Source organism: Anopheles merus, unplaced genomic scaffold, assembly GCF_017562075.2.
Source record: "Anopheles merus strain MAF unplaced genomic scaffold, AmerM5.1 LNR4000358, whole genome shotgun sequence".
Lineage (NCBI taxonomy): Eukaryota > Metazoa > Arthropoda > Insecta > Diptera > Culicidae > Anopheles > Anopheles merus.
This window is the reverse complement of record NW_024427938.1, coordinates 39,404-50,329: the sequence shown is the minus strand read 5'-3', so window position 1 is coordinate 50,329 and position 10,926 is coordinate 39,404. Positions and strand designations below refer to the sequence as shown.

General features: G+C 41.4%; 2 long non-coding RNA genes across 2 annotated transcripts; both read left to right on the top strand.

Annotated features, from left to right (window-relative positions):
• Nucleotides 1-3,140: 3,140 nt before the first annotated feature.
• LOC121602207 lies at nt 3,141-4,588 on the top strand. Its single transcript, XR_006006331.1, has 3 exons — nt 3,141-3,966; nt 4,032-4,194; nt 4,262-4,588. It is a non-coding gene; the product is annotated as an uncharacterized LOC121602207 (long non-coding RNA).
• A 3,818-nt stretch (nt 4,589-8,406) lies between these two features.
• Nucleotides 8,407-10,122, top strand: LOC121602202. The gene is made up of 3 exons (XR_006006325.1): nt 8,407-8,905; nt 8,985-9,395; nt 9,468-10,122. It is a non-coding gene; the product is annotated as an uncharacterized LOC121602202 (long non-coding RNA).
• The last annotated feature ends 804 nt before the right edge of the window (nt 10,123-10,926 follow it).

Here is a 10,926-nt window from a genome sequence, read left to right as displayed (position 1 = left end):
TTTTGCGACCGAAAAATTTGCGACCAAGATTTTTGCGACCGAAAAAGTTAAGACTGAAAAATTTGCGACCAAGATTTTTGCGACCGAAAAATTTGCGACTAAGATTTTTGCGACCGAAAAATTTGCGACCAAGATTTTTGCGAACGAAAAATTTGCAACCAAGATTTTTGCGACCGAAAAATTTGCGACCAAGATTTTTGTGACCGAAAAATTTGCGACCAAGATTTTAGCGACAAAAAAATTTGCGACCGAAAAACTTGCGACCAAGATTTTTGCGACCGAAAAATTTGCGACCAAGATTTTTGCGACCGAAAAATTTGCGACCAAGATTTTTGCGACAAAAAAATTTGCGACCAAGATTTTTGCGACCGAAAAACTTGCGACCAAGATTTTTGCGACCGAAAAATTTGCGACCAAGATTTTTGCGACCGAAAAATTTAAGACTGAAAAATTTGCAACCAAGATTTTTGAGACCGAAAAATTTGCGACCAAGATTTTTGCGACCGAAAAATTTGCGACCAAGATTTTTGCGACCGAAAAATTTAAGATTGAAAAATTTGCGACCAAGATTTTTGCGACCGAAAAATTTGCGACCAAGATTTTTGCGACCGAAAAATTTGCGACTGAAAAATTTGCGACCAAGATTTTTGCGACCGAAAAATTCACCACCAAGATTTTTGCGACCGAAAAATTTGCGACCAAGATTTTTGTGACAAAAAAATTTGCGACCAAGATTTTTGCGACCGAAAAATTTGCGACCAAGATTTTTGCGACCAAGATTTTTGCGACCGAAAAACTTGCGACCAAGATTTTTGCGACCGAAAAATTTGCGACCAAGATTTTAGCGACAAAAAAATTTGCGACCGAAAAATTTGCGACCAAGATTTTAGCGACAAAAAAATTTGCGACCAAGATTTTTGCGACCGAAAAACTTGCAATCAAGATTTTTGCGACCGAAAACTTGCGACTGAAAAATTTGCGACCGAAAAACTTGCGACCAAGATTTTAGCGACAAAAAATTTGCGACCAAGATTTTTGCGACCGAAAAACTTGCGACCAAGATTTTTGCGACCGAAAAATTTGCGACCAAGATTTTTGCGACCGAAAATTTGCGACTGAAAAATTTGCGACCAAGATTTTTGCGACCGAAAAATTCGCCACCAAGATTTTTGCGACCGAAAAATTTGCGACCAAGATTTTTGCGACCGAAAAATTTAAGACTGAAAAATTTGCGACCGAGATTTTTGCGACCGAAACATTTGCGACCAAGATTTTTGCGAACGAAATTTTGGCGACCAAGATTTTGCGACCGAAAAATTTGCGACTAAGATTTTTGCGACCGAAAAATTTAAGACTGAAAAATTTGCGACCAAGATTTTTGCGAACGAAAAATTTGCGACCAAGATTTTTGCGACCAAGATTTTTGCGACCGAAAAATTTGCGACCAAGATTTTTGTGACCGAAAAATTTGCGACCAAGATTTTAGCGACTGAAAAATTTGCGACTAAGATTTTTGCGACCGAAAAACTTGCGACCAAGATTTTTGTGACCGAAAAACTTGCGACCAAGATTTTTGCGACCGAAAAATTTGCGACTGAAAAATTTGCGACCAAGATTTTTGCGACCGAAAAATTCGCCACCAAGATTTTTGCGACCGAAAAATTTGCGACCGAAAAATTTAAGACTGAAAAATTTGCGACCAAGATTTTTGCGACCGAAAAATTTGCGACCAAGATTTTTGCGACCGAAAAATTTGCGACCAAGATTTTTGCGACCGAAAAATTTAAGACTGAAAAAATTTGCGACCAAGATTTTTGCGACCGAAAAATTTGCGACCAAGATTTTTGCGACCGAAAAATTTGCGACTAAGATTTTTGCGACCGAAAAATTTGCGACTGAAAAATTTGCGACCAAGATTTTTGCGACCGAAAAATTTGCGACTAAGATTTTTGCGACCGAAAAATTGCGACCAAGATTTTTGCGACCGAAAAATTTGCGACCAAGATTTTTGCGACCGAAAAATTTGCGACCAAGATTTTTGCGACCGAAAAATTTGCGACCAAGATTTAAGCGACAAAAAAATTTGCGACCAAGATTTTTGCGACCAAGATTTTTGCGACCGAAAAATTTGCGACTGAAAAATTTGCGACCAAGATTTTTGCGACCGAAAAATTTGCGACCAAGATTTTTGCGACAAAAAAATTTGCGACCAAGATTTTTGCGACCGAAAAATTTGCGACCAAGATTTTTGCGACCAAGATTTTTGCGACCGAAAAATTTGCGACCAAGATTTTTGTGACCGAAAAATTTGCCACCAAGATTTTAGCGACAAAAAAATTTGCGACCAAGATTTTTGCGACCGAAAAACTTGCGACCAAGATTTTTAAGACCGAAAAATATGCGACTAAGATTTTTGCGACCGAAAAATTTGCGACCAAGATTTTTGCGACCAAGATTTTTGCGACCGAAAAATTTGCGACCAAGATTTTTGCGACCGAAAAATTTGCGACCAAGATTTTAACGACAAAAAAATTTGCGACCAAGATTTTTGCGACCGAAAAATTTGCGACCAAGATTTTTGCGACCGAAAAATTTGCGACCGAAAAATTTATGACTGAAAAATTTGCGACCAAGATTTTTGCGACCGAAAAATTTGCGACCAAGATTTTTGCGACCGAAAAATTTGCGACCAAGATTTTTGCGACCGAAAAATTTGCGACCGAAAAATTTATGACTGAAAAATTTGCGACCAAGATTTTTGCGACCGAAAAATTTGCGACCAAGATTTTTGCGACCGAAAAATTTGCGACCAAGATTTTTGCGACCGAAAAACTTGCGACCAAGATTTTTGCGTCCGAAAAACTTGCGACCAGGATTTTTGTGACCGAAAAATTTGCGACCAAGATTTTTGCGACCGAAAAATTTGCGACCAAGATTTTTGCGACCAAGATTTTTGCGACCGAAAAATTTGCGACCAAGATTTTGGGTAAAAACCCAATACCGCGCTGTAAATAAACCAGTGACAGTTCGAACATGCGACCTGGGAACTGTGGGTCGCTCCACACTCTTTGTGTCAGTTTCAATTGGTGTTGTTTTCATTTATGGCGGTTTGTTTACATTTCGTTGCGGTTATCATCAGTTCCGTGGTTCGATATTCGGTCGAGCTTTCTTTTCGTCAACCTCATCGTGACGATCGTGGTGCTCGGTGGACTGTTGGCAACGATCGAAAAGCATCTGCCCACTGCCATCCGGCAGACGTTTGCTGCCCTCTGGTCGGTGGCCGGATTTGCCGTCATGATGTAGCCAGCGCGGGACTACGTAATCGCCTTCCTCGATACGTTGGCAACCAACAAGCGTATGGTGCGCACCACGCCTACCGAGACGATGGCATGACGGCATGCCATGACGCTGATCACGCTGCAGTGTTTGCGCCGGTTCCACAAGACCTGGTTCGTGCAGGTGTTCTCGAGCAAGCTGAAAATCACCCACCAGTTGTACGTGGAACACTTTCACAACTATCCGAAGCAAGCTCGTCAGGAAAACACTCGTCCCGTTCGTTCTGTGAGATCGACGGTGAGGGTGCGGATAATATCGTTCCGGTTGTTGGGCTTTTTTTAGGATCGAAAAAATGGTATGGTTGGTGTCCGGCTTTTTTTAGGTTGCTGGTTCCCGGCTGATGGGATTCAGCTGGTTTTCCTGGATCTTCTGTGAATGCCTTGTTCCACGGACCGGTCGTCGATGCACTCGAGGTGCACCGCATTGACGAGCGGCAGTAGCAGGATGCAATCGGCGCGGCCGAGCTGGCAGCGAAGCCGGTTCTCGGTGAGCCATTCACGCCGAATGAGGGCGGTCAAGAGCCGGCTGCATACGTTCGATATATTCGCTACGCGCACGATCAAACTGTGTAACGATGCCGAGTGTGTCCGGCCATCGCGACTAGGAAGTTAAGTTGCGTCGTCTATTGTGGTGCGATGCACTGTATGTTCCGGGTGTGCGATTGAGCTTCATGTTTGTTTCTTTTTTGTTCACAGACACCTTTTCATCAACAACTGGCATGACTATCGGCGCACGGTCGGTGGCTCTAGCGAAGGGGAGGGTGCGTTCCAATCGGCTGGCAGGACACAGATCGGATCGGTTAGGACAACGATCGGCATAGTACGGCTCGCGACCCGCATGTGGCTATTTGTTGACTAGGTGGAGGCTCTTTATCGTTCACACATTTTCAATAATTTTCATACATGTTCTCTTTTGGTTAATCTAGTTGCCTCTTCAAGTGCAAATCTACGAACATGTTTAGAAGATTTGGCTCTTTCGGTCGCAACGTTTGCGGAGTCGCTGGGGATATTGGATTGTAAGGAATGAATATACTGTCCGCAGGAACCAGATGATGACATCACCAAGGAGCTAATGCGCTAAAGCTTATCAGGAGGAGGCGAGAATGGTTTGATGTTTTTGGCACAGCTCCCACGTATCATCCATACCACACCAAATCATTATGGCGCAGCCGTGAATATGTACAACGTCATCCTGCTCGGGTAGGATGGTGACGGTCTCCCGCTCGGTATATCTTGACGGCAGTATAACGCAAGGCAAGTATACATATAGTTTCTGTACGTTTAATAAGTGTAAAGAATGCTAATATCTTTGTTTCTTTTTCAAATTTTCAGAATCAAATGAACAATATACAAGGTGCACTAAACATACACTGGACTCTGTTTGGAACGGGTCTAGTAAAAGTATTTGTTAGTGGTGCGTGCATATTATTATGTGTACCTATTTTATTTTTCCTATGTTGTTACCGATCGAACCGACCGAACCCAGTAGAATAAAAAATATGATTACATTACATATTCCAAATGTGGCTACTACACCCTATTGCCAAACGAAAGAAAAACAAATAGGCTATTAATTGGTGAGTAATGCGATATATTTATACAATTTCAGTTAAAAAATGAGTAGTATATTTGATGCAATAATTATATTTGTGTTTGTATAATGAATAATTTTAACATGTAAATAACGTTATAGTGCAATAAACACTTGCGATAGTGTCACGATTGTGTGCATGATTGTGTACACAGTTCCAAATCAGCTTCATTATCTGTTCCATTAGATAATTTGTTAACTGATTCAAATTTCAATTACAGTTTCCTTATGCTTGTTGCGTGGTTTTAACTATAACGGAACCATGGCCCTTAATAATACTCCTAGATGTTGTTAATATATAGTTACGTGCACCATAGTGACACGCAAGGCTCACCTCACCGCTTGAATTAACCATTGATCCGCTGAACAAGCGGAGAACATCGAACGATCGCGACCAAGAAGAAATACTGTTCTATGGATTACGCACCTGCGGCAAGTGCTAGGATCGATTGTCTATAACCAATTGTCTTGTCCGCATTTTGTTCGACCCGAGAACCGCAGCCAACACAACGAGCGTAACAAACAACGGCCTCACATACGCTCTAACACAACGTTTAGTTTTTATGATTAGCAAATCTGATGTTAATTATTTCTCAAAGTGCGTGCTTCCTCACGAGTACACGTATTTTTTTTTTTTTACCCAAATGGTGTTGCTCAACAAACACATAATTATATGTTTCAATAGTCCATGCGTATATTAGCACAATAAAATCTTATATCTAATTAAACCAAACTAATACTAATACTAATCCTATGCTAACATAAAACAAAAGAAAAAAATAAGGCACTGGTCACATTATAAGGCAAAAAGGGAGGTACATGATGCATAAAATTAACTCATCCATTCTATTCCATTTGGTGAGTGTTTTGCTCAGCAATCTCATTCACCAGATGTTTCATGATGTGTGCGTTGAAGGACGTGCGTGAGTTACTGAGCACTTGCCTGTCACGGGTTAGCATGATACAACATTAATGTTTCGTCTATATGCTTGGCTATCGTAGGATGTTGCGCAGTGACTGTTTCTTACAGTTAGATGAAGGAAAACGAATACCTTAGAAAATGAAAAAGAATGTAAAACAAACAAAATAACGTTTAAAAAAACATAAGAGATACAGTAAAAAGTAAATGAGCATGTGGTTACTTACCGATAGTGTGTTGTGGCATGTGTACTGAAAAACGATTCTCTATCATTTCGCGTGTAATTCCAACATGTAGCACGAACTCATGCGGTAGGGAACATGCAAAAAAAAAGAAACATTTAAGTTTACAAATTTTGTTACCGTCTTGTACTGGTGATGTGAAATAACTTACCGCAGGGGAAACCCCACGATAAGAGACGTTTCCTTTCTTATCGTGAACCCTGTCGGATGGTTGGCGTTGTAGATTCCTTTTCCCGCTGCCACTTAAATCCGGATCGACGCGTAGGTCGGCGAGCTCGTGCGGCAAGAGGCATGCAAATAGGAAGAAAAATAAAAAAAAAAATATTAATAAACTGCCTACATTGTCTCTTGCAAACCGATCGCTATGATGTATCAATACTTACCGCAGGGGAAACCCCCTCGACTAGTGAGGTGTGCTACCGATTGGGGAAATCGGTCGGATGGTATGCGGTATACTAGATCTATCCCTTATCCCGCTTGCCACTTAAAACCGGATCGACGCGTAGGTCGGCGAGCTCGTGCGGCAGGAGGTATGCAAATAGGAAGAAAAATAAAAAAAAATATTAATAAACTGCCTACATTGTCTCTTGCAAACCGATCGCTATGATGTATCAATACTTACCGCAGGGGAAACCCCCTCGACTAGTGAGGTGTGCTACCGATTGCGGAAATCGGTCCCGCTTGCCACTTAAAACCGGATCGACGCGTATGTCGGCGAGCTCGTGCGGCAGGAGGCATGCAAATAGAAAGTGTTAGGAAAGGAAGGAAATTGTGTTATCATCTCGTGCAAGCCGATCGCTATGATCTAGAATTACTTACCGTAGGGGAAAACCCCCGATTAAAAAAATCGATGTTTTCAACTGCGCTGCCTTAAAATCTTAGAAAGGGATTTGTTTTAAAATTTAATTTCTTTTTTTTTTACAAGGAGGGGAAATGTAGAATGCACCTTAGCAAGGTGCCATCAAAACCTCCTCCTTGGGTCCGTTTCGCAGCTAAGCTTCTCTGGACCAAATGAGAATCTGCTTTGAGTGTACCTGCTTAAAAAAAAGAAAACTAATTATTAAAAATGTTCGATTTGGTTCCCCAAGGCATCTATCAAGGCGACAAACACATCATCATTGCATTTCCGGAAGATATGCTCAGCAAAATATTTGTCCATGTTGCTTTTAATATTAGTGCCTTGTTTTCTCAAAAATGCCTTCAACCATCTCCAAACATTCTCAATCCGTTGTGTGTTGATGTTGTTATCATCTGGATTGAGGAAATTTCTGGAGTGGTTGACACATTCGTGGGGATATCCAAGCTCCTCCAGCCCATTATAACCTTTCCAGAGATCGGTCATAATTTTCGTTCCGGGTTCAACATGCCGAACCACCAGATCGCTCAAAACGGCAAGCGAGCGTTTCGGGACACGCTCCAGGAAAATGGCCTTATTTTCCGGCATATCCCACCCACAAGCCACTGAGGACCGGAACTACCGACCCGGCCAACGTTGTACTTTCGACGAGTGATGACAGTTTCGTCGATTTCCACCGTCATGCCAGGGCCCCCTATCTTCTCTCGTGTACGATCGAATGTTTCCCAAAGAAAACTTCGGATCGTATCGTACCACGAGAGAACCGTGTTGTGGGAGAGGCCAGTCTCCAACGCACAACGAGTTGAGTTGGCCCCATTGGCCCACTCGTAACAACAACGCACAAGGCTCCTAAGCGAAGCCTTGTGGTTGGCAAATATGGACCTGGCCCGGATGCTGCTGGTCCCGCCGCATTTGTAGTCGGGACATACATACCTGTAGCCGTCGATGCTTTTGTAGGGAGTTAGCTTCATTTCCTTTGGACATCTCGGGCACAATTGAACCGGCTGCAGAAGAGCCCGCTTTTGCATCCACTCGATCGCTTGTTCACGGTCCTGAAAAATATCAGAAAGCATATCAGTATTGTAAGCCATTTTCAATTGCCTCTTTGCGCTTTGCAAAATATGCACAAGTGGCGCCAAATATTGTGTATGTGTGCGGTATATCGATGGGGATACAAACCAGGGTTAAGATATGGGTGAACAACGGTAGCACTGCTTAAATTTGCAAATGTAGGAGCTGGTTTAAAATATAATATTTATTGCGGATACACATTGAAAGGGATTCATAATTAATGCAGAACATTAATGTATTTACTCAAATATACTTTCGTTATATTTTTATTTATGAGTTTTCAAATATTTTCATTTCATGAACACTGTCCGTCCCACAGTTACCTTTGCAATTACCGTTATTTTTAAAAATTCACATACGCACGCAGGCAATCAATGATATCGTAGTGTACGTGGTTAGCTCTCATACTGAAAAGGTAAACAAACCATTTCAGTTTGTTTACCACTAGCAAACAGGTGTTTTGTGGGATTTGTTATAATTAAGCTATTCCATTGTATTTTTATACACTCTTATAATAAGCATCAATAGCTATATTTACTAATTAGCAACGGTGGTAACCTTACAAATAACTTTAATCAAAGTAATAAGTACGCAAGCCACTTCACCTGTCATAGGACCGGTCGTACTTGGTTAATATGTTATAGTTTAGTAATTTGTATTTTTTTAAATTATTTAGTTGATAGTCCAAACCACAAATCGCTAGGTATTAGGTATTATTACCCCTAAAAGCTAAATCTACATTTAGTTCCTGCTCGCGTAAACCTTTACAAGTCGCTTAAGCAGGAGACACAAACAGCGTTTCATCTCGATCTCGATATCGGGGTTCGATGCTGCCGGAACTTAACCCGAAAATGAGCCAACTTTCAATCACTGTAACACGGTTACCTTGAGGTATGTAGCCAGATATATGTTGTGTGTGAAAACCATTTCTAATAGCGTTAACCTCTTTCCCTGAACACGATCATCCCAGCGACGGTTGCAATCGCCTTAGCTGTATCCGACCGGCAGATCCTCCGGACCATCTTTGGCGGTGTGCTGGCTTGCTGAGGATTACAGAGGACTGTTGATTGCTGTCGTAATAGGATACGATTACTTTAGCTTATTAACAGCATGCTGGCCGTATATCCCAGCAAGAAAGGTTACCACAATATTTCTCAGTGCGACACGACGTTAGCTGGATGAAGTGTAGCATAACTTGTCTGCGTTACGATGCATACTTCGATGGTGAGCTGCAGCCAGGATCCGGAAAATTTGGCAACCTATAACAATGGCAGGACTGTGAAAAGGAAGTGCTGAATCGAAGGAAAGTGAAATGCTAGTTCTATTCTATCAATTTAAAATCCGTAATTTACAATTGTTTATACTATCACTAAAAGGAAAGGTAATTATTTTCACATTGACATTATTTATTCCATTTCTCTACTAATAATATGCTTCTCTCCCTTTTGTTTAGTCCTTTTCGGATCTTTGATACCTTCTGCACAAGAGCTATGGCTGCTCATTTTCCGCGATGTACCGTCCAATGCTCAGGCGAACTTTCCTGCGCTGCCGTTACACGTTGTCACCATACCAAACAACATGCCGACCTCTATGCACCCGACGTCACAGCAGAGCTGCTCTGTTGCTAAGGAGTTTACGAAGGACATACTTGGAGTGTAGGTGTTTAAGGAAGGTATACACTTGATTGCCCACCTGTCTGTGATTGCAACCACCATGTACCATCTGCTATGTACACGTCATAGCATATCTGCTATGCAGAACACATTATAAACCACACTACCAAATATAGACTCTTAGCAACACATTTTAATAAACTTAGCAAACTAGTTCAGGTCACACCGTTCATACAAAAACAACCAAAAACACGCAGCACAAGCAAAACAGGCGTTACTGCAATTGAGTAAGGTAGACCAAGAACGCATCACATCGTATAGCCAATAGCGCAGCGTAAGGAAAGATAGACACACTTTAAGCCAAGGCAGAAACAGCATACGCATTATAACACAACACACTCTAAGCGATATTTCTGAAGGTCTCCACACACACAAAACTCACACTTTACCACATACTTTGTACTCCAGCACCCAAAACAACTTAGTCCACAAAACCCAGAGTTTTTATTTTTGTGTTTCGGACAAGGTGCACAATAGAGGGATTAGGGACACTCGCGGATCTATGGTATCAAACACTTATATTCTAATAAAATAAGATAAACGTGATCGGGATTGTTGTGTGTATTGGGTCGTAGCCTATGATCGAGTAGCCCTTCTCGGTAGCTCGATCGCTCCCGAAACCCTTAACGGTCTTCCACGATCTCAGATGCTGTCAGTTGCAGGACACGGATCAATAGGAAAATCAATCACCACGTATTATAATTAGAACGCCACAAAATTTTGTACCAAATCAATAACTTTTCGTAGTATAAATAAACCACCACCGATCATAGCAATTTAGATTCGTTCGAATTGCCAAAATAGGTCGTTAAACTTCCTAAAACTTTGTCAACCAACTTATTTCATGACCTTAGTTTCGTCCCCCTACCCTAGGTAAGGCTTCTAAGCTCAAACGGTTCCAAATGTACCCTTCCGGGTGTTCGTGATTGCCTGGACGTTCAGATGACAAAGATCCACTACTCCGCTTCGTACCAGTTCTCTCTGGCTTTACTGATTATACATAGCATGATAGTCAGTCCTACATATGGGGGCACAGTCCATTTGGGGCTTGAACCCCATGACGGGCATGTTGTAATCATACGGCCAACAGAAATGCAAATGCAAATTACCGCACTGTAAATAGCACGATATTTACGTATATTATCACATAGCTTATTAGCAAGAGTGTTACGTAGTATTGGGTCAAAAGTATTAGATTCGATTTAAATAGCCATGAACTATAAATGTAAACAATGAATT